The 25,431-nt window shown below is 43.4% G+C and overlaps 1 protein-coding gene and 1 non-coding gene across 3 annotated transcripts in view; one reads left to right on the top strand and one right to left on the bottom strand.

The window, feature by feature from the left end:
• The window catches only part of cher (filamin protein cher), a 1,020,924-nt gene that overhangs the window by 492,248 nt on the left and 503,245 nt on the right, over nt 1-25,431 (bottom strand). The window lies entirely within an intron of this gene.
• Nucleotides 8,495-8,613, top strand: LOC138708255 (5S ribosomal RNA). The gene has a single exon (XR_011334661.1). It is a non-coding gene; the product is annotated as a 5S ribosomal RNA (ribosomal RNA).

Genomic DNA, 25,431 nt, shown 5'->3' with positions numbered 1-25,431 from the left:
CATCTAAGTTTGCAGGATGTAGCAGCTAAATTTTAAGCCGTATAGAGTTTAATATTTGATTAATGTGTGGGTAGAAGAATTGAAAGTTAACTCAGGTTTACTTGTAATGCACAGCCTGTTAAATATGTCGTAAAAAAAAAAAAAAAAAAAAAAAACTAGTTGCACAAATCTCAGTAAACGTGCCAATTAAATGAATGCTAACGTATTATAGATTGCTTTTCGCGTATTAAATGAAAGTACACATCTTGTCCTATGACCTCCATAAGGGAAGGTTTAACAATATAAAACAGCCACTGACCCCACGAACAAAAATCAACTGAAGAGCGTGACTTAAAAAAAAAAAAAAAAAAAAAAAAAAAAAAAAAAAAAAAAAAAAAAAAAAAACTCATGTTTTGTCCCACCTCTTACTGATATTGATGTTTTGTATGTTGTTGTGCACAATGCCTAGCTTTTGTTTAAGCCTAGATATTACTTAAACTTCGGTTATGATGAAGTTGATTTTCTTACATAGTTTTGCGTTCTGGACAACTGTGCGCCGGCATCTCTCGGAACATCCGAGATCAGGTCCCTATCCCCTCCACCGCAAAGTCAAATAGCGTCTGTCACTTGATTTTGAATATTAAACAAACATACCATCACGGCATTTCCGTTATGGCATCTGGTGTCATCAATAAGCTACAAATAAAGGAAAGAAAGAAAGAAAGAAAGAAAGAAAGAAAGAAAGAAAGAAAGAAAGAAAGAAAGTAGCACAGTCACTGTCCTGAACAAGGTACGCAAGTATTATTTTAATTAATGCGTATCGCCTACCAGCCGCCGAAACTATTCGACAGGAGAGTGAATATCCTACACGGTCCTGTAAAAATGTTCTGAATACACTAAATGACGTGTAATTTTTTTTCTATTATTAGGACAATTGAACGTGTCATTGCTCCTGCGGGTTGCTTTGTTTCACACCACAGAGAATTCAGGTTCTCTACCCCCCGGGATTCTAGAGATAAGAGAGCGATGAGGTTAAAGGAGTAGGCGTTTGTTCGTGTTTTTGTTTTTACTTTAGAAAAATTGCGAAACGTGACGCAATAGCGATAAGTTTTATGAACAAGTTTGCTGAATCGACCAATTGAAGGTAATTTATATTTTGCTAAAGAAGAGAGGAGATTAATGAAATCAGTTATTGTAATAATCGTAGTAGATTGAAGGAATTGTTTGTATTCAAACTCCTTTTGTGAAATAAGCTGCTCGGATGCTTATCAGGGTGACGGTTATAAATGTTATCGTAATACCCACCCGAGGTCACAAAGGTCACAGTCTTCCGCTTGTCCTTTCCTAAGCAGACCACGTCTGTACTATCGAAAATAATGAGTCACAGTTATAGTTTCGTGAAAGTAAAAAATGTTAGATAGGAGACAAGTAGCTACTCTTATACAATCATAATCACATTTTGTATCCAATATAGTATAAACGAGCTACATGTAAGTACTGTGTAAAGTTTCATTAAAACAATATATTATATATGAGACAAGTCACTAATTTTTGTCAAAACGCATCGTCTATAAAGGGGTAGTTTCTCCTCTTATACAGTAGTGACTATAGTGCGAAGTTTCATGGAAATATGTCACATTTTTAGTCCAGCTAGATTTGCTTTCTGGACCACTTTGAGCCTTGGCGCTTGTGATCGGTCGGACGGAGGATCACTCGTCCCGGCGGCGTTAACCCTTAATTTGGTAAATATATATAATGTGCAATATTATAGAACTGTGAAATTTTTTTTTAATTTTCCTAAGAAACTTTGTTATCCATCGTTCTATTAAAAAATTGTTTATTAACCTATAGGATACATTGCGATATTTGTCAAACAGGCTGTGGGAAAATGCTGATACGGTGAGGAATGGAAAGGGAGAAACCATTTATATTATTGAGGTGACCTTGAACTGAGGGTAGTAGGAACGAGACCTGGAGTACGGTACAACCGGCTCTTCCGAGAAATAACTAGTGGCCCTGAAAAGGGCCTTTTTGCGGGCAGGAGTACCTTTGTTAATTCAAGCCCTCTCGCCGCGGATGCGCCTAGCCAGCTGAATATCCTTGGGCATAATGGTCACGCGCTTGGCGTGGATGGCGCAAAGGTTGGTATCCTCGAAGAGACCGACGAGGTATGCCTCGCTTGCCTCCTGCAAGGCCATTACGGCTGAGCTCTGGAAACGGAGGTCGGTTTTGAAATCCTGAGCGATTTCACGCACCAAGCGCTGGAAAGGCAGCTTGCGGATGAGGAGCTCGGTGCTCTTCTGGTAACGACGGATCTCGCGAAGAGCAACTGTACCAGGTCGGTATCGATGGGGTTTCTTCACGCCTCCAGTAGCCGGTGCGCTCTTCCTAGCGGCCTTCGTTGCCAGCTGCTTTCGTGGAGCCTTGCCTCCCGTGGACTTACGCGCAGTTTGCTTCGTACGTGCCATCGCTTACTCCTTCGTCCTCGCAACCCAAGTTGACGCAATACAGTCGCGCCCGCTGCCCCCAAGAGGGGTATTTATGTCTTCGCCCGTTGAGAAGCCACGCCCCTTCCGTAATGTGATTGGTCCGCGGGTTTTAGTATATAAACCAAAAAATGACCCGCCGTCGAGAGGAGATCATTCTGCCGACGGACGAGGTACAGAGACGTACAACAGAGGCTCCACTGCATCTCCGAGAACTTCGCGTCACAGCATCGCAGTTTGGCCTTGAGATGAGCACCAGCAGCGGCGGGCGCGGACCGCCGCGACAACCACCTGACGCAGCAGTCGTCACGGACGATCACGGCGGGCAACTTTTCATCGTTCCGACAACTACGAAGAAGGGAAAGAAGAAAAAGAAGACTCACACTACCACGACTGGGACTACACTCGACCAACCTACAACTGACTCCCATGAGACCACTACGCTACAGACTAAATTGACAACACTAGACCCGTGGACCGAACTAAAAAACTGGCCGTCTGAAAGAGCGAACCGATCAGTAATGGTCGAAGACGCTGACCCAGACTTACTAGCGACGCTCCAACCTCCTCATCGAGCCGACACATTGACACTTGGACCAAGAACGAGAGTGTTCACATTCTCGACACGACTCAAACTACAGAAAGCTACGAGACCCGACCCAAAGCAATTCGGGAAGAAAGCCCGCTACATTGCGCCACCGACCGCAACTCTACAAGGACCTTGGACGCTACCGACTGATCCTCCTGCACCATCCCGATCCGTGAAACCCGACCGGCCCTCAGAAGGTCCTTCCTCTGAACCCACCAGACCCGAAACCCCTCCACTGCAACACATCCAGGACTCGTACTTTTACACCACGAGTGAATCTGCCTCTTCTGAAGGTTCAAATGAATCCGAAGGAGAGGTAGACCAAGACTGGCAGAACGCCAAGTCACGGCGCAAGAAGAAGACTCGACCAACCGCGAGCGCCGTTTCGACCACGGCAGCCGAGAAGGTCACGCCCAGTCCACAACCTGCTCCCCAGAATTCCCTTGCACCCACACCACCACCAGACCGAGACACCACAGCCGCAAGTGAACGACTCAAGAGCAGAACGACTGTGAAAATCACTAGACACACGACTGACAACAATAACCCACTGTTCATCCAGAAGCTTATAAGACAGAACAACTTAAACATGGAAACTCCGAGACAATACTGGGCCTACTCTACAGGAACGACGACACTTACCTTCCCGACGATTGACGAGGCGGAACGATTTGTTAAAGCCATACCGGCCAGAACTTTTGGACCGTCCGCACAACTTTTCATCGTCCATACACCATCTCACCAAGGACAAAGACTTCCACGAAACCGAGAGATCAGTGTCGTCATGAAGAATGTCGGCACCCAGATCCCGGAGGACGAATTGTTGCAGATTCTACGGGAAAAGTTCCCTGGAATCAAGCGCATCTCTAGAATAACCTCCGCCCAGACTAACCAGCCGACGCAGATGGTTCGACTTATAGTACAAGACGTGACCACAGCCGACCAACTTCTATGTGGAATCAACATAGCCGGACGTAATTACAAAGTCGAGCCAGCCCACGAGACAGTATTCCACAGACCGTGTCAGAACTGCGCCCAGTATGGACATGACAAAACCGACTGCCGAAACGACAAGACGTGTTTCACTTGCGGAAAAAATCCCGTCCACTGCAAACACCCACCAGACAACCAAGTCAAGTTCTGCGCCAGCTGCAAGAGCGATACCCACTATACGGGCCAAGCACGCTGTCCAAACTACCCCCGACATAACCCAACCCAACAAACTCCAACCCACATCCCGGTTCAAACACCCCAACAGATCCCTCCACCAATTCCTAAACCCTCACAATCCAGTCCAATCCAACTTCCCGAACCAAGACCTGGAATATCGTACGCCAGTGCGGTAAACCCGACAACGACAGAACCAACAACGGAACCTACACAGACTAACACCGAACAAATCGTAGCAGCAGCTCTAAATTCTGCAATGCAGAAAATAGAAAGCTACATCGACCAACAGATCAACAGACTGCGAGATGAAATTGTGATGTTCACAATTTCACTCCTCACGACAGACGCCCAACCCAAGACAAGACGAACGACTTTAGCAACAGCTAACCAGACAGCAAGACGGCTCTTACGCAGACAAGTTGCTCACCACTTTGTGGGTAACAAACTACAACTATCACTAGCACCACTGAAACGTGACACGACCAACCACAGACAAGCAACCAACAGCGGCCCTTCATAGGGCCGCGCGACAAAAGTAAACCACAACCAACACAGACAACAGCTTCATCCAGCCACATAAATCTACAAGATAACAGCATCCAAGGCCTACGCAGCAGCCTGGTGTGAGCGGAGAAGACGCTGACCCGTAGAGAGTCCAACGAGCGAAGCCTAGCCGGGACCACGCCTCAACTGTCGCTACAGACAAAACATCGTAACCTGAAGAGGGCATATGTAAGACCCTAAAACAGGTTGCCCTTTGGGCAAACAACTTTGAGCTTGAGCTGAGCCGTCGAGATCACTTTTAACCTTCGTCACACGAGCAACATGACTGGACGCGGCAAGGGAGGCAAGGGTCTTGGCAAAGGTGGAGCGAAGCGCCACAGGAAGGTTCTCCGAGATAATATTCAGGGCATCACGAAGCCGGCCATTCGTCGTCTCGCCCGACGTGGAGGCGTAAAGCGTATCTCCGGCCTCATCTACGAGGAGACGAGAGGTGTTCTCAAGGTCTTTCTGGAGAACGTAATCCGTGACGCTGTAACATACACCGAGCACGCGAAGCGGAAGACAGTCACGGCCATGGACGTGGTATACGCCTTGAAGAGGCAGGGGAGGACTCTCTACGGGTTCGGCGGTTAGACTGCCTACACACGTCTGCTGCCGAATCCGTCGGCAAAACGGCCCTTTTCAGGGCCATAAAATCCGTCTAAAAAGGGCAGTAGTTGTCGAGATTAATTTAATTCACCTTTACTGTGTGACCACTAGCTCAACAGGCCAGTGCGGAAAACAGAACTTATTTCGTAGGGGCACTTCAGTATCAGCAAAAGACGTTGTAAGAAATGCCTCTCCGTTTTTCAAATGGGTCTGACCCCAACGCTTGGTATATCAAGTGGAAAGACCGGATTCCTCTGTGAAGCCTTGCTCCTCGGATTATGTTACCTGTTACTGTAAACTTCTGTAAGTCAATAATCACTGTCCGAAGAATTGGTGGGTAATATGACAACGCAGGTAGGCAATGCTCACCAGACCGTAACAAGGAACCGAGGGGATTGACACATACTGAACATCACATCACCACGTTTTTGCAATGCCAACTTTTAGGTCATAGGAATCCAGTGTGGTAAACACTGGGGAGAAGAGGTACACATCGCATGTCAGAACACAGGACTTCGTCCTGTCAGACAACTTCCACGTATAGCTTGCGTCATTTCGGTTCGAACGAAACGACAGAGAGAGGGGAAATTCGAACGCAAATTGTCAAAGCCTTCGATTCCTACGAGAAGGTCATGTCATCATCTCAGTATTGGGGTTCCTGCGCGTGCGGCCAATATGTGCACCAACAAACAAACGCATTAGGAACTCTATTATAACGCCGTAAGTTGTTCACCAGTTATCGATTTCTTATTCAAAATTAGTTTCATTCGTAGTATGTAGTAAAGTAAACTAGTATATTCAAACGTATATGTCTAAAACCACGATGGGCACCAAAGAAGGGGACTTGTGATTATTTTCACGATAATCTCCATTACTCTAATATGATAGAAATATATTACATAAATTTCGAAGCCAACTATGTACCTTGGCATCATCATCTAATTTAACTCGTATTGTGTTAAATTATATAATAATAATGAAACCTTTCTATATGCATCAGTATAATGTGTTATCACACAATAGCCTAGTAAATGTACAACGGTTTCAAGTACTTCAGTGCGAACCTGGGACAACGACATCGTTCAGAGCACAAAATTACAGAATGATGATATTAAATCAGCCCACCGGTATAGAGAGAGAGAGAAAGTTGACACGCGTAATGAAATTACATTACGAAGCCGTGAGAGAGGATTAACAATACTGGCTATTTCTGACTTTTGTGAGGTTAGTGGGGCCCTTAAAAGGGCCGTTTTACGGAGAAGGGGCTTAAGCCTTCTTCTCGGTTTTCTTCGGGAGGAGAACCGCCTGGATGTTGGGCAACACACCACCCTGGGCGATGGTGACGCCGGACAGGAGTTTGTTCAGCTCCTCGTCGTTGCGAATGGCGAGCTGTAAGTGACGAGGAATGATCCTAGTCTTCTTGTTGTCACGAGCTGCGTTGCCAGCCAACTCGAGAACTTCGGCCGCCAGGTACTCCATCACCGCGGCCAGGTAGACTGGCGCACCGGCACCAACTCGCTCTGCGTAATTGCCCTTACGCAAAAGACGGTGGATACGGCCTACCGGGAACTGCAACCCAGCACGGCTGGATCGAGACTTTGACTTTCCCTTCACCTTGCCTCCCTTTCCACGACCCGACATGATGCTACTCCTACTTGCAGCTGTTTAACTACAAGAACGACGCCTCGCCCAAAATGATGCAGGGCCCGACGGTAACCTTCACTTTTACGCCAACGTCAATAATCGACAGCGGACCAATCGTAAAGTCACAAACGTTTGCGCTGTTTCTATTGGCTCGCACTGGGAAGGCAGTACGGCATTGTCCCTGCGACTTAAATATTTTTCTCCCTCCGGGCTCATCATCAGACGAGCACCATGCCCCCCAAAGCTTCCGGAAAGGCTGCCAAGAAGGCCGGCAAGGCCCAGAAGAATATTTCGAAGGGCGATAAGAAGAAGAAGCGCAAGAGGAAGGAGAGCTACGCCATTTACATCTACAAGGTTCTGAAACAAGTTCACCCAGACACGGGAATCAGTTCAAAGGCTATGAGCATCATGAACAGCTTCGTTAACGACATCTTCGAGCGCATCGCCGCGGAAGCTTCGCGGCTCGCGCATTACAACAAGCGGTCGACCATCACCAGTCGGGAGATCCAGACAGCCGTCCGTCTCCTGCTACCCGGTGAGCTGGCCAAGCACGCCGTCAGTGAAGGGACCAAGGCCGTCACAAAATACACTAGTTCCAAGTAAGCGGGAGTGCTTGCTAGGGAATCAGCAACCGGCCCTTTTAAGGGCCACAAGTTATTCATAACAGAGTAGATGAATGAAGAACAACAGCGTTTCCCACCGAGTGAAAATTTAAATAATCACCCCGATAACACTTCTAGGATAGATAATACATTATAGGCAGTCCATGGGAGACTTGGATCCACGAGGCAAATTCGTTTCCTTAATAGTTTCGTACGACTTATATGAGAGCGCGGTGTCATTCCTACTCACTTGGCAGCATTAATTGTTGAGGGAAAACAACTTAGAAGGTAACTTGTCGACCGCGGTCATAATCCTTCCGCAGGCCACTACTGAGAATCTGTGGACATACGGGTAATCTATCTTTATTGAAACTCGGGTTCATAACATACGACTGATACTTTATATATCTGTCACGTAATCCATCAAGAGACAAATGTCCCCCCCCCCCCTAGTCAGTAGCGAGCTTCAGTCCATTCGTAGTAGCCGCCGGTGCAAGAAGTGAATTGAAGTTTGTGTGAAGTTCCGTAGTATGGCATGAAAATGATGTCGAAAATCCGACTACAGTTCCACAACCATGTGGTTGAAAGGAGGCTCCGCTGTTGAACAACAATCCACCTGTGGCTTAACTTAGAATGCCGACTAGCTGTTTTATTAATCCCGTGTCAATCCAGCAGTGTGTGACGTTGAAACGTAACCAAACTGCCGTTGATAGATAGATTTATCATCTATCCCAATGACATCCAACGAGCTTGGTAATTTAGGTACAGAGTCTAAGCAGGCAGTTTACGTGTGTGTGTGAGCGAGTGCAGGTTTTATCGAGTGCACCCCAATCCCATCGTCCTCAAGTGCCTACAGATTACGCAGTTTCATCGGCAACGGCCATACCATGTTGAAAATACCGGTTCTCGTCCGATCACCGAAGTCAAGCAACATTGGGCGTGGTCAGTACTTGGATGGGTGACCGCTTGGGAACACCACGTGCCGTTGGCGATTTTTTTTTTTACGTCACTATTTCCAGCGTGTTCTAATAAGGACTTATGGGATATTATGTTCCCTTCCCTATTCCAGCTATTGCTTGGATGATGAGCCGCTGCATAATTGTAGAGTAATTGATAATTCTTAGTACTTGCAGCTCCGTATTGTTCGGTGGGGTGGGGGGGTTTATATGAGACGGTTCACTTCTCTGCGTTTTCTCGAAGAAGGGAATATGTATTCAGGGGATTGTGAACGTACCTCGCGCTCTCCCTAGAAGTTAGAGACATTTTAGGTAAAGAATGTAATATACTGTACATATATGGCTAATTAAAATCCCATTAGTTACTACATTTCAGTGGGTAGTACAAATTCCATAATGAAAATATCTCTGTCCTAGTAGTTGTATCCTTTAAAGAAGCTCGTTGTTTTCCCATGATGAAGGGCAGAACTTGGTCGGTAGAAATTTAAACAGACTGCATTATCAGACCAGGCGTTATTTCAATATCAGCGTTTAGTTTAGGAAATATAGCAATAGCGGAGTTGGGAGAAGTAGTTATAGCATGTACAGTAAGTATAAACAGTTCGCTGTACTGTACAGTGAATATAAATATTTGAATGTACGATGGCAAAACATCAGACATACAGTACGTAGCTCACATATCTTTAAAAATAAATAAATAAATAAATAAATAAAAATAAAGAAGACATTCTGAGGAGTGAGTGGAAAGTGCATATTATAATGAATATTTTTAACTCTCAGTTGACATTGAGAGAGAAAGCCATGCATCGGGGAACCGGTGACTGTTTTTGCGTTACCTTCTGCTATTGGCGTTGTTGGTTAGTAACGAATGAAAGGGGTAGGACGCGGAATCAAATGTCAAAAAACGATAGGGAAATAATAGTAACTGGTTGTATTTCGATCGAGCTCGGCGTGCTGATTCACCAGTGGGGTGTTTCACAAAGTTTACAATCTTTGGAAATTGTGAACTCTGTTTGTAAACTTCTGTTTCACAATCTTTGTTTGTAAAGGTGGACTGTACAAAGGAAATCAAATCTTTACGAATGAAATTTTGCGCTCTTTACAAGTGATATGTTTGTTTCACAACGAAGGAGTAATTTTACAAACGTGTAAACTAAACTTTACTAGTGAAGTTAGCACATTTTCTACAGTAGCCCTGTTGAAATAGCTTCTAATTGTGAATGAAAAAAATAAACACATATGTATAAAATCAATTTTATAGTAACAGGGTACCATTAAGAATTACACTGAAGCAGTTGTGATGTTATTGAGTAGTTCTAGCGACTCAGACGAAGATTTTGCATTTAGGCCTAACGTAGAATTTTCCGGCCACGTTCGTATCATTGTACGAATATTAATGAAAGGTTTCGAATGAATCCCGCGCTATACTTCAGAATACCGCGTTAGTTCTTATATACGAGGAACGTATTTAATAAATACTCGCACTTAAAGAAGAAAAACTTTGCACCGAAAACCAATCACTTAATAATGCAATGTCGGCATTACTTACGCAGTATTCTGAAGTCGTTCCGAATCCCATTTCGCTGTAATCTCTCCTACAAGATATGGGACATCACATGCAACATCTGAAAGGGAAAAGTGGTGCCCTAACCTCAAAGCGAGAACTGCATTGGTTGCATAGTAGCTCTCAGTTCCCTGCGTTAGCAGATAAGAACGGAATTTATAAGATTACAGTGTGCAAAAGTTCACACATGGTAGTTGATGTTGTTACAAGATTGAAAAAACTCGAGGCGGGTTATTGATCACCGAATGTGCTTACTCGGGCAAAGGATTTTTATGCTCCTCCTGCTGGGTTCCCTAATGTTGGCGAGGTTATGGATGAAACAATAAAATATACTGATGGACCAGCAGAGAGCGAAGTTGATTTTAATGGATGGACATGTTAGCTGCTCTATCAACTGCATATAACTACGTGGGTCAAATCCATTATTTATCAATTATTTGAATGAATTTCGCGCTAACTTTCGTCAGTTAAGTCGTAGGCTAATTAATGCATTGGTATGCTCGACCAATTGCATGCCGCGAAACTCCGTTGTCGCCGATGTAGCAAAATCTAAATAAAATATATATAAAAAAATATAAACATGTCCATCGATAGTTCTAAAATTACAGCTACTTTACCTCTGATCCTTAGTGATTTTTGTAAACTGTCGTTGGCGATTTTGTTCAACCAATTATGCGTATTTGTAAGTTTGTTTCGCCGATTTTGTAAAGTTCGTTAAAACATACAAGTGAATAAGATTGCATTGTGAAACACAGTTAACAAGCATATGTAATATTTCCGTTGTTAATTGTATATTGTTAATTTGTAATTTGTTAGCGTTGTGAAACATGCCCCCATTTACCTTTAGAGGTAATATCTACATTAATATTTAGTTAAAATTTAAAGAAATTTTAAACGAATGGAAGCTGCATTTTAATTCACCCCAAATTACTATGTTCCCTTTCAGATTATCAGCTGTTGTTGTTGTTGTTGTTGTATTGTAAGTTCTCACTTATTGTTAGCTAGCCGTACCCGTTCGCTCCGCTCCACCTGTTAGAAATAAATATAAAGTAATTACATAATTAAAATAGGACGTCTGATCCAGGGAACAACTTTTACAACAGCGCAAGATAATCTGCTTCGCATATTACCCAATTTTTTTTTAGCACTGCATTTATTGCATATATATTTTATGTATTTTAACACGATTCAATTGAGCATAGTTAAAATATGAATTATTAAAATAATGGATTGCCAAGCTAAAGTACTATTACTGCATACTAAATCAATACACTCTCGTTGTTCGTTAATTCTCTGAGATTAAAATGCGTGTACATAAATATTATTTTAAGAAATACAGAAAACGAATGTACAAAATAGCCTATCAAATTTTCTGTGCATAAGAAGCTATTTTAATCTTACCTGTCCTCGATTTACTCAGACGTTACTGTAATAACATTATAGCATTATGTCCATCTAGAGAAACTACAGTTTCCAATGGTGAAATAATAACTAATTATACAAATCAGTTAATTTACGAGCTTGTGATATTACTTCATACAAACACAGAAACATTCCCTGTAGGCTATGTTTAATAGCTTTCGATTGTTTGTTGATGTCCAAGGCCCCTGTTTCGATTGTTGTTGTCCAAGGCCCCTTATAGACGAAGTCATTTGTTCTTAATTCATTGCACCGTCTTAGATAGCGTTATTTTAATTTTAAAACTCATTTATCTCATTAAATATCAGTCCTATCAAAATGTTGTAAAAAAATAAAACTTAACGGAAATCATTTTTAAAGGAACATCTGTTATGTAACATTTTTTCTCAAATATCAATAATAAGCGAGATATTTCGATTTATTTAATTCAGGCCCCCTTATAACTCCCCTTTTAAATAATGTATTTCGAATGCCATATAGCCTAAAATCTAAGTTACAACAAACTTAATTTATATTCCAGTTTTCATATAAATCGGTTCAGCCATTATCGCGTGAAAAGGTAACAAACATACAGACAGACATACAAACAAAAATTTCAAAAATGCGATTTTCGGTTTCAGGGTGGTTAATTATATATGTTAGGACCAATTACTTTTGGAAAATCGAAACTTACCAGAAAAATTTCGGCTACAGATTTATTATTAGTATAGATAGTACGAGATACGACCGCAATTTTGTACGACTAGTGTAATGAAGGAATGCAAAAAATTATTTTGGAACTTTGCAATGTTAGTCTATCATTAAAATAAAATTAAATCTTAATTCGTCCCTTTTGCAGGAGTCTTCTTCATCCAGTATGTTGTTGGCTGATATGGAGGAGGAGGGGGGGGGGACATGCTCTAAAGGGATTAAATTTGCTTAGCAAATCGATATGGTGACTAACGCTTGCAATGCGTCATAGCTATAATTGTACTGCGCGGTAATTTCAGAGTAATAAGAGTTCAGTTCAGGGATCTGCTAATTTCTTCATATTGTGTTCGGCAATGGAATAGTACCGCAGTAGCATTAAGAGGTTTTTATAATTTGAACTGATATGTGCAGGTATATTGACCCCCCCCCCCTCCCACCGCTGGCCGACGCGGACTGCAATGACAACAGTAAGCCACACGTCATACGTAAGCCTTTCTTCTTCTTCATCTTTGCTCGCCTGGCAAATACAGTCTTGGATTTCACATATTCAATTTTTCACAGTCCCAACTCCCTTGCATGGACGTGTTTTCACGTACCTTTAAAGTTTCTCCTCTCATTCATTCAGTCTATTCGCAAGCCTGAGGGTTTTCCGTGGTTTTCCCTAAGGAGCTAAGACAAATGTAGGGATGAGCCCAGAAAGAAAAGGGCATTCACTTCCTTAGACCCTGGTAACTGCTCTTTTTAGAGGAAGGAGGAGGAGAAAGAAACCCCCCCACCCCCACCGACGTGGACTGCAATGACAACAGTAAGCAACACGTTATATGTAAAGCCTTTATTATTATTATTATTATTATTATTATTATTATTTACAATGGGACTAAAGGTGGTGTAGATACACTATGTCAAATGTGCCACAATCTTTCCTGCAATAGAAAGACGAGGCGCTGGCCACTAGCAATATTTTACAACATGCTAAATATTGCAAGTATAAATTCATGGATAATTTATAGTTAGAAGAACTCAGAAAACAATATCAAGAAAACAATTCATTTTCCAATTGTGTGAAGAGCTGACAAAACCGTGGATGCAGCACCGCTTTGCACGTCCTACTTTACACCGATCTCTGCGGGCAACAATTGAAGAACATCTGAACATTGCTGTGCAACAACAATGCCAGGTAATGCAGCCAGATGGTGAACGTACTGTTTGCTATAAATGTCCTGCAAAGAAGAGGAGAATGATGACAACATTTTGTGGACTTTGCAAAAAGGGGTTCTGCAGAGAACATCGCGCTGTTGTTTGCACTAATTGTAAATAGGACAATAACATGAACGTAAAGACTTTATGACAAACTTAAAATTAAATGAACACTAATGGCTACGAAAAGTGTAAAAGTTGTTAAATGTGTGATATTGAGTTGATTTCAGTTAATTAAAATGTGAGTAGTAAAAATTACGAATGCTTACCTTTAACATGAGTACAGTGATGATTACCTGTCTAGGGTTAAGTAGTCGCGTGGTGAGTTTAGGAATTCCCAGACCACCTCTAAGATTGTTTAAAATAAAGGTATTGTAATCGTACGTTTCTGTCTTTTGTCAATAGTAACGTTGACCTTTCTTTTTCGAGAAAACAAAATCTGTTGTACAGTTAAAGGTACTGAAATAGTAAGAAATTTTCTGAAATCCCCACGCGTTTGCAAGTGTAAGTCTCTGTTGTAACCTGTTGATTTACGAGAGACTGCGTGTGCTTCCGTACAGTGTTTCTAAAATGTGCAGTAACGAGTCAGAAATCATTGGAATGTAGTGTAGGTGTGTTTGTTATAACCGGGAATCAATCCGCAGTACTTGACCAATCAACTACGGGAAATATCAGAAAAATTGGCAGGAGTTAGCAAGAAAAACAAAGGTAAAATATCACGTGAACGAGCACCGATACCGAGCACTATGTACAATATACCCTAGAGAAAAAGACAAGAAAACAAAAGTCAACCGCTGCAAGTGTTACGAAGTGGTGTGTGAAACATATAATGAAGAATGTCTGCGGGAAGCGCATCTAGTGAGATAAAGGGTGAAATGGAGGATTCTGCTAAAAATAAAGAAAGGAAGAAAAATGTTTACAGTTAATACAAGTATTGTTTTCTCTTGTGGGTTTATGTTTAGTATAATAGATGTGTGTGTGTGTGTGTGTGTGTGTGTGTGTTCATTAAAAATTAGCATATCCTTAATGAATACATCCTAAGTGGTATAAATGAAATTGTATAAACTGCAGGGAATCTTAAAATATGAAAATTGCGATAGTTGTTTTCTTTACAGTCCGACCTTTTTTAATAAACTAGTGTGAGATATGAAGTTTTGCACATTTAAGGGTTGTTAACATGAATGTAAGGAATATATATTATGATATGATATGATATGATTCTCAAATACTCTGTCCTGCTGACCCTTCACATTTCTGTATTCGGGCGAGTGTGTATTCTTCTTCTTCTTCTTCTTCTTCTTCTTATTATTATTATTACTATTACTATAATTATTATTATTATTATTATTATTATTATTATTATTATTATTATTGTGTGAAGAGTTGTATCGGAAGTGCTTTATAGACTAAATTAATAATTTCTATCTTAACTGAAATATTTACATTATATTTCACACAGTATAGTTACAGGTAGCATAAATTCAGATAATGGTTTTTATATGGGAATCTACTTCTTGTGTTTAGAGGCTACATTTATACAGAGTTAATAATTTCTCCCCTATGTAACATATTTCCATGAAATTTTATACGCATCTATGCAAAAACGAATTATGCTCGTGTAATTAGGGAATTAGGGAAAAATTAGTGTTTCTGATAATTTTTAATGTTTTAATAGAAATTATGCTCCTAAAAGATGACTAGCCTGCCATATTTTTCGCAGTTGGTAACAAAATGCTAGATTCATGGATATACTCCATAATTTAGTTGTTCATTATATGTTCAAGAAGTGTTGAATTTTTCTTGGAGAAATTAAGCTCCTTCATCCAGACTCTGAAAAGTGGCTGCTGTCGAATTCGTAAAGCGCCACCAAGAGATGAATATAACATCTAAGTTTGCAGGATGTAGCAGCTAAATTTTAAGCCGTATAGAGTTTAATATTTGATTAATGTGTGGGTAGAAGAATTGAAAGTTAACTCAGGTTTACTTGTAATGCACAGCCTGTTAAATATGTCGTAAAAAAAAAAAAAAAAAAAAAAACTAGTTGCACAAATCTCAGTAAACGTGCCAATTAAATGAATGCTAACGTATTATAGATTGCTTTTCGCGTATTAAATGAAAGTACACATCTTGTCCTATGACCTCCATAAGGGAAGGTTTAACAATATAAAACAGCCACTGACCCCACGAACAAAAATCAACTGAAGAGCGTGACTTAAAAAAAAAAAAAAAAAAAAAAAAAAAAAAAAAAAAAAAAAAAAAAAAAAACTCATGTTTTGTCCCACCTCTTACTGATATTGATGTTTTGTATGTTGTTGTGCACAATGCCTAGCTTTTGTTTAAGCCTAGATATTACTTAAACTTCGGTTATGATGAAGTTGATTTTCTTACATAGTTTTGCGTTCTGGACAACTGTGCGCCGGCATCTCTCGGAACATCCGAGATCAGGTCCCTATCCCCTCCACCGCAAAGTCAAATAGCGTCTGTCACTTGATTTTGAATATTAAACAAACATACCATCACGGCATTTCCGTTATGGCATCTGGTGTCATCAATAAGCTACAAATAAAGGAAAGAAAGAAAGAAAGAAAGAAAGAAAGAAAGAAAGAAAGAAAGAAAGAAAGAAAGTAGCACAGTCACTGTCCTGAACAAGGTACGCAAGTATTATTTTAATTAATGCGTATCGCCTACCAGCCGCCGAAACTATTCGACAGGAGAGTGAATATCCTACACGGTCCTGTAAAAATGTTCTGAATACACTAAATGACGTGTAATTTTTTTTCTATTATTAGGACAATTGAACGTGTCATTGCTCCTGCGGGTTGCTTTGTTTCACACCACAGAGAATTCAGGTTCTCTACCCCCCGGGATTCTAGAGATAAGAGAGCGATGAGGTTAAAGGAGTAGGCGTTTGTTCGTGTTTTTGTTTTTACTTTAGAAAAATTGCGAAACGTGACGCAATAGCGATAAGTTTTATGAACAAGTTTGCTGAATCGACCAATTGAAGGTAATTTATATTTTGCTAAAGAAGAGAGGAGATTAATGAAATCAGTTATTGTAATAATCGTAGTAGATTGAAGGAATTGTTTGTATTCAAACTCCTTTTGTGAAATAAGCTGCTCGGATGCTTATCAGGGTGACGGTTATAAATGTTATCGTAATACCCACCCGAGGTCACAAAGGTCACAGTCTTCCGCTTGTCCTTTCCTAAGCAGACCACGTCTGTACTATCGAAAATAATGAGTCACAGTTATAGTTTCGTGAAAGTAAAAAATGTTAGATAGGAGACAAGTAGCTACTCTTATACAATCATAATCACATTTTGTATCCAATATAGTATAAACGAGCTACATGTAAGTACTGTGTAAAGTTTCATTAAAACAATATATTATATATGAGACAAGTCACTAATTTTTGTCAAAACGCATCGTCTATAAAGGGGTAGTTTCTCCTCTTATACAGTAGTGACTATAGTGCGAAGTTTCATGGAAATATGTCACATTTTTAGTCCAGCTAGATTTGCTTTCTGGACCACTTTGAGCCTTGGCGCTTGTGATCGGTCGGACGGAGGATCACTCGTCCCGGCGGCGTTAACCCTTAATTTGGTAAATATATATAATGTGCAATATTATAGAACTGTGAAATTTTTTTTTAATTTTCCTAAGAAACTTTGTTATCCATCGTTCTATTAAAAAATTGTTTATTAACCTATAGGATACATTGCGATATTTGTCAAACAGGCTGTGGGAAAATGCTGATACGGTGAGGAATGGAAAGGGAGAAACCATTTATATTATTGAGGTGACCTTGAACTGAGGGTAGTAGGAACGAGACCTGGAGTACGGTACAACCGGCTCTTCCGAGAAATAACTAGTGGCCCTGAAAAGGGCCTTTTTGCGGGCAGGAGTACCTTTGTTAATTCAAGCCCTCTCGCCGCGGATGCGCCTAGCCAGCTGAATATCCTTGGGCATAATGGTCACGCGCTTGGCGTGGATGGCGCAAAGGTTGGTATCCTCGAAGAGACCGACGAGGTATCGCTTGCCTCCTGCAAGGCCATTACGGCTGAGCTCTGGAAACGGAGGTCGGTTTTGAAATCCTGAGCGATTTCACGCACCAAGCGCTGGAAAGGCAGCTTGCGGATGAGGAGCTCGGTGCTCTTCTGGTAACGACGGATCTCGCGAAGAGCAACTGTACCAGGTCGGTATCGATGGGGTTTCTTCACGCCTCCAGTAGCCGGTGCGCTCTTCCTAGCGGCCTTCGTTGCCAGCTGCTTTCGTGGAGCCTTGCCTCCCGTGGACTTACGCGCAGTTTGCTTCGTACGTGCCATCGCTTACTCCTTCGTCCTCGCAACCCAAGTTGACGCAATACAGTCGCGCCCGCTGCCCCCAAGAGGGGTATTTATGTCTTCGCCCGTTGAGAAGCCACGCCCCTTCCGTAATGTGATTGGTCCGCGGGTTTTAGTATATAAACCAAAAAATGACCCGCCGTCGAGATCATCATCACATCATTCTGCCGACGGACGAGGTACAGAGACGTACAACAGAGGCTCCACTGCATCTCCGAGAACTTCGCGTCACAGCATCGCAGTTTGGCCTTGAGATGAGCACCAGCAGCGGCGGGCGCGGACCGCCGCGACAACCACCTGACGCAGCAGTCGTCACGGACGATCACGGCGGGCAACTTTTCATCGTTCCGACAACTACGAAGAAGGGAAAGAAGAAAAAGAAGACTCACACTACCACGACTGGGACTACACTCGACCAACCTACAACTGACTCCCATGAGACCACTACGCTACAGACTAAATTGACAACACTAGACCCGTGGACCGAACTAAAAAACTGGCCGTCTGAAAGAGCGAACCGATCAGTAATGGTCGAAGACGCTGACCCAGACTTACTAGCGACGCTCCAACCTCCTCATCGAGCCGACACATTGACACTTGGACCAAGAACGAGAGTGTTCACATTCTCGACACGACTCAAACTACAGAAAGCTACGAGACCCGACCCAAAGCAATTCGGGAAGAAAGCCCGCTACATTGCGCCACCGACCGCAACTCTACAAGGACCTTGGACGCTACCGACTGATCCTCCTGCACCATCCCGATCCGTGAAACCCGACCGGCCCTCAGAAGGTCCTTCCTCTGAACCCACCAGACCCGAAACCCCTCCACTGCAACACATTCAGGACTCGTACTTTTACACCACGAGTGAATCTGCCTCTTCTGAAGGTTCAAATGAATCCGAAGGAGAGGTAGACCAAGACTGGCAGAACGCCAAGTCACGGCGCAAGAAGAAGACTCGACCAACCGCGAGCGCCGTTTCGACCACGGCAGCCGAGAAGGTCACGCCCAGTCCACAACCTGCTCCCCAGAATTCCCTTGCACCCACACCACCACCAGACCGAGACACCACAGCCGCAAGTGAACGACTCAAGAGCAGAACGACTGTGAAAATCACTAGACACACGACTGACAACAATAACCCACTGTTCATCCAGAAGCTTATAAGACAGAACAACTTAAACATGGAAACTCCGAGACAATACTGGGCCTACTCTACAGGAACGACGACACTTACCTTCCCGACGATTGACGAGGCGGAACGATTTGTTAAAGCCATACCGGCCAGAACTTTTGGACCGTCCGCACAACTTTTCATCGTCCATACACCATCTCACCAAGGACAAAGACTTCCACGAAACCGAGAGATCAGTGTCGTCATGAAGAATGTCGGCACCCAGATCCCGGAGGACGAATTGTTGCAGATTCTACGGGAAAAGTTCCCTGGAATCAAGCGCATCTCTAGAATAACCTCCGCCCAGACTAACCAGCCGACGCAGATGGTTCGACTTATAGTACAAGACGTGACCACAGCCGACCAACTTCTATGTGGAATCAACATAGCCGGACGTAATTACAAAGTCGAGCCAGCCCACGAGACAGTATTCCACAGACCGTGTCAGAACTGCGCCCAGTATGGACATGACAAAACCGACTGCCGAAACGACAAGACGTGTTTCACTTGCGGAAAAAATCCCGTCCACTGCAAACACCCACCAGACAACCAAGTCAAGTTCTGCGCCAGCTGCAAGAGCGATACCCACTATACGGGCCAAGCACGCTGTCCAAACTACCCCCGACATAACCCAACCCAACAAACTCCAACCCACATCCCGGTTCAAACACCCCAACAGATCCCTCCACCAATTCCTAAACCCTCACAATCCAGTCCAATCCAACTTCCCGAACCAAGACCTGGAATATCGTACGCCAGTGCGGTAAACCCGACAACGACCGACACGACAGAACCAACAACGGAACCGACACAGACTAACACCGAACAAATCGTAGCAGCAGCTCTAAATTCTGCAATGCAGAAAATAGAAAGCTACATCGACCAACAGATCAACAGACTGCGAGATGAAATTGTGATGTTCACAATTTCACTCCTCACGACAGACGCCCAACCCAAGACAAGACGAACGACTTTAGCAACAGCTAACCAGACAGCAAGACGGCTCTTACGCAGACAAGTTGCTCACCACTTTGTGGGTAACAAACTACAACTATCACTAGCACCACTGAAACGTGACACGACCAACCACAGACAAGCAACCAACAGCGGCCCTTCATAGGGCCGCGCGACAAAAGTAAACCACAACCAACACAGACAACAGCTTCATCCAGCCACATAAATCTGCAAGATAACAGCATCCAAGGCCAACGCAGCAGCCTGGTGTGAGCGGAGAAGACGCTGACCCGTAGAGAGTCCAACGAGCGAAGCCTAGCCGGGACCACGCCTCAACTGTCGCTACAGACAAAACATCGTAACCTGAAGAGGGCATATGTAAGACCCTAAAACAGGTTGCCCTTTGGGCAAACAACTTTGAGCTTGAGCTTGAGCCGTCGAGATCACTTTTAACCTTCGTCACACGAGCAACATGACTGGACGCGGCAAGGGAGGCAAGGGTCTTGGCAAAGGTGGAGCGAAGCGCCACAGGAAGGTTCTCCGAGATAATATTCAGGGCATCACGAAGCCGGCCATTCGTCGTCTCGCCCGACGTGGAGGCGTAAAGCGTATCTCCGGCCTCATCTACGAGGAGACGAGAGGTGTTCTCAAGGTCTTTCTGGAGAACGTAATCCGTGACGCTGTAACATACACCGAGCACGCGAAGCGGAAGACAGTCACGGCCATGGACGTGGTATACGCCTTGAAGAGGCAGGGGAGGACTCTCTACGGGTTCGGCGGTTAGACTGCCTACACACGTCTGCTGCCGAATCCGTCGGCAAAACGGCCCTTTTCAGGGCCATAAAATCCGTCTAAAAAGGGCAGTAGTTGTCGAGATTAATTTAATTCACCTTTACTGTGTGACCACTAGCTCAACAGGCCAGTGCGGAAAACAGAACTTATTTCGTAGGGGCACTTCAGTATCAGCAAAAGACGTTGTAAGAAATGCCTCTCCGTTTTTCAAATGGGTCTGACCCCAACGCTTGGTATATCAAGTGGAAAGACCGGATTCCTCTGTGAAGCCTTGCTCCTCGGATTATGTTACCTGTTACTGTAAACTTCTGTAAGTCAATAATCACTGTCCGAAGAATTGGTGGGTAATATGACAACGCAGGTAGGCAATGCTCACCAGACCGTAACAAGGAACCGAGGGGATTGACACATACTGAACATCACATCACCACGTTTTTGCAATGCCAACTTTTAGGTCATAGGAATCCAGTGTGGTAAACACTGGGGAGAAGAGGTACACATCGCATGTCAGAACACAGGACTTCGTCCTGTCAGACAACTTCCACGTATAGCTTGCGTCATTTCGGTTCGAACGAAACGACAGAGAGAGGGGAAATTCGAACGCAAATTGTCAAAGCCTTCGATTCCTACGAGAAGGTCATGTCATCATCTCAGTATTGGGGTTCCTGCGCGTGCGGCCAATATGTGCACCAACAAACAAACGCATTAGGAACTCTATTATAACGCCGTAAGTTGTTCACCAGTTATCGATTTCTTATTCAAAATTAGTTTCATTCGTAGTATGTAGTAAAGTAAACTAGTATATTCAAACGTATATGTCTAAAACCACGATGGGCACCAAAGAAGGGGACTTGTGATTATTTTCACGATAATCTCCATTACTCTAATATGATAGAAATATATTACATAAATTTCGAAGCCAACTATGTACCTTGGCATCATCATCTAATTTAATTCGTATTGTGTTAAATTATATAATAATAATGAAACCTTTCTATATGCATCAGTATAATGTGTTATCACACAATAGCCTAGTAAATGTACAACGGTTTCAAGTACTTCAGTGCGAACCTGGGACAACGACATCGTTCAGAGCACAAAATTACAGAATGATGATATTAAATCAGCCCACCGGTATAGAGAGAGAGAGAAAGTTGACACGCGTAATGAAATTACATTACGAAGCCGTGAGAGAGGATTAACAATACTGGCTATTTCTGACTTTTGTGAGGTTAGTGGGGCCCTTAAAAGGGCCGTTTTACGGAGAAGGGGCTTAAGCCTTCTTCTCGGTTTTCTTCGGGAGGAGAACCGCCTGGATGTTGGGCAACACACCACCCTGGGCGATGGTGACGCCGGACAGGAGTTTGTTCAGCTCCTCGTCGTTGCGAATGGCGAGCTGTAAGTGACGAGGAATGATCCTAGTCTTCTTGTTGTCACGAGCTGCGTTGCCAGCCAACTCGAGAACTTCGGCCGCCAGGTACTCCATCACCGCGGCCAGGTAGACTGGCGCACCGGCACCAACTCGCTCTGCGTAATTGCCCTTACGCAAAAGACGGTGGATACGGCCTACCGGGAACTGCAACCCAGCACGGCTGGATCGAGACTTTGACTTTCCCTTCACCTTGCCTCCCTTTCCACGACCCGACATGATGCTACTCCTACTTGCAGCTGTTTAACTACAAGAACGACGCCTCGCCCAAAATGATGCAGGGCCCGGTGTCAGAGTTGATTGCTGGCAGAGCCAGCGGTCGTTTTAGGGTCTTACATTACAATGCCCTCTTCGACCGTGAGTGCTTGTGAGTGCAGTGTTATTAGAATGTTGGATATTTAGGGCTTTTATGAGATTGAGGTTGAGACGTGGAAAGAAGACAGGTGGGTAGAAAGTAAGAAAGAAGATTTAAGAAGCAGATTTTAAGTTCTGATTTGTTGTTATTTGAGGAGTAACCATGAACTATTTGTGATGTAAATTATTTACTGGGCTTGCGTGAATTTTGAATGTATTTATTTATTGTTTAGTTATTCAACGGTAGCTATCATGCATCACTAAGCAGTGGTGAGGGCAGTCACAATTTGTTTATATTGTTGTTATCCTTGTGTTTGGGCGTTGGAATTTTGACTTCAGCTATCCAGCAGTCGGAGTGATGTTCGCTGGTACGTTATGTTGTGGGTGGGGTGTTTGATTTCGATTTCCTCTCGTTGTAGATGAAGGTGGATTATTAATTGTATGTGTCGGGTTCTGGTCCATGACATATATGTGCATTCCTCAACGATGGCATTCTTGTGGAGTATTTATGGGAAACAGGCCGCGAATTTGCCGATTCCGGGAGACGAGGGGTGTTGTAGAGAGGGAGAGAGGGGGGGAGAGTTTAATGGTTATTTTGTGGATTGAAGTGATCTTGATAGGCTTGTAGGAGTTTTTCAATGGTTGTGTTCTTGTTGGTGTGTGGAGGATTGTTAAACATATGTTGTGTGTATGAGCGACGTAGTGCGAAGTGTGTGTATTTAGTGACTGTTCGGATTAGGTGTGTGGAGAGTGGTTTCGTTTTGGTGTGGATGTATACTGTGTCGTTTCTGGTATGTTTGGGTAGTCGAAATATCTGGCGCAATAATTTCCTTTCACGGGACTCAAATTTCTTTTGTGTTGAGGGTGAAGATTGCAATAGAAAGTAGGAGGAGTAGGTGCACTGGGATCGAACCAGTGCTTTATATAGGTGTAGTAATGTGTTGGCGTGGCAGCCTTGTCGTCTAATGCCGCTTAGGTAGCTTACTGCTTTAGTGGCTTTGTTGTATTTGTCCCATATTGTTTGCGCTATTGTAGTCCAAGAGAGTTTTGATGTGAGTGGAATGCCTAGATATGTTACTTTGTGTTGGAGTGGTATTAATGCTTGTCCGATTGTAATGTGTTGTCTGTTTGTGATTCGTGATTTTAAAGAGGGGCGGAAGACACAGGTTTGGGTTTTTTCGGTGTTGATGGTAATTCTCCAGGTGTTGGCCCACTCAGTGTACTGTCTCAGGGCGTTGTCTATTAGTACCCTGGCGGATCGTAAGCGGGGATGGGTGGCCCAGAAAGCAACATCGTCAGCAAACTGTGCCAGGCCCACTTGATTGTTGTTGGGTTGAGGGATGTCAGATACATATATGTTATAGAGCAGGGGGGAAATCACGCTGCCCTGGGGAACTCCTGCTTCGATTTGGAAGGTGCGGGACAGATCTTGTCTGCCAAGACGAACCTGGCCAGATCGGTTATTCAGGAAGCTGGAGATCCAGCGTGTTATTTCGTGCGGAAATTGCATGTTTGTTAATTTATATCGCAAGGCGTCCAGCCATACTGTGTCAAAGGCTCGTCTGGCGTCGAGCGCTACCAAGATTGAGTAATGTCGTTTAGAGTAGGCCTCCTCAATGGGGGTAAGTACCCGTATCAGCTGATCAGTCGGCTGGACTCCCGGTCTGAAGCCCGCCTGAGAATCGGGAATCATATTTCGGTCGCGCAGGTAAACCTGCAAGCGTGAAACGAGTACTTTCTCCATTAACTTGGCAATAGTCGGGGTGAGGCTTATGGGTCGGTAGTTTGCGGGGTCTGAGGCGTCTTTACCAGGTTTTGGAAATAGAAGTATGTGTGAATGTCTCCAGCGTGTCGGAGCGTGTCCAAGTTTCAAAGAGAGGGTGAAAAGACCAGCAAGAAAATTAAGGGCTGTCGGCGGGAGTTGTTTAAGTGTTTGGTATGTGATACCATCAGGTCCTGGTGCTGAGTTCTTGCATGTTTGGAGGGCAAGTGAGATGTCTAGTATGGTGATGTCATCAATGATGGGGTCGTCGGTTGATCGTGGTGCTGGTGCTGGGAGTGGATTATAGAGGATATGATGGTTATTGATATGATCTGTGATGAAATGGTAATGATCTTGGTCGAAATCTGGATGTATAGGTGTTGTGTGCGTGTTGGATAGAAACTGTCGGAAGGCTTCCAGTTTGCCTGGTGTGTCAATAATCGTTTGTTGTCTGTTGCGTAATGGGTGGGAAGTATATTGGTACTTGCCCCTAATACGCTTTATGGTTTCCCAAAATCGCTTGGGAGCGTTTAGTCTGTCTTTGTCGACTTTCTGAATGAATTTGTCCCATCGTCGCGTCTCGTATCTCTGTATAGCGTCTTTGACATCTTCTTGTAGTGAGCGGTAGAGGCGTCTGTCTTCATCTTCATGGGTGCGCATGTAGAGTCTGTGTGCTGCTCTTTTTGTCTTTATGATTTTTAAGATGTCTGGAGGTAGTGCACGGCGACGGTCAGTGGTATATCGTTTTTGTGGTATTGAGTCTTGAATAGCTTCATTAAGCACCTGTACAAACAAAGTCTCTGCGGTGTCTAAGTCTTCGTGTTTCGTGATTGGAAAATGAGGGAGTGATTTAGATATGTAGTCTTTGAATTTCTGCCAATCAGCGTTACGATAATCTCGCATGTATATAGCTTCGTTTACGGGTTGAGAGCGGTAAAAGGGGCAGGCAAGTTTAATTTGTATGGGTGCGTGATCTGAATTTAGAGGGGGAAGGACTAGAGTATTGATGAGTCGGTTATGTAATCTGGGAGAGATGAATATTTTATCAGGAGTTGTAAATTGTTGAGTAGGAGTTGGTAGGCGTGTGGGGGCAGGGAGTGGAACTTGTACTAGGTTGAGACTGGGTAAGAGCGTCACTAGGTGGTTGCCTTTGGTGTTCCGATTGTTATCATGGAG

This window comes from Periplaneta americana, chromosome 10 (genome assembly GCF_040183065.1).
Source record: "Periplaneta americana isolate PAMFEO1 chromosome 10, P.americana_PAMFEO1_priV1, whole genome shotgun sequence".
Classification (NCBI taxonomy): Eukaryota; Metazoa; Arthropoda; class Insecta; order Blattodea; family Blattidae; genus Periplaneta; species Periplaneta americana.
This window is presented reverse-complemented; position numbering and strand designations above follow the sequence as displayed.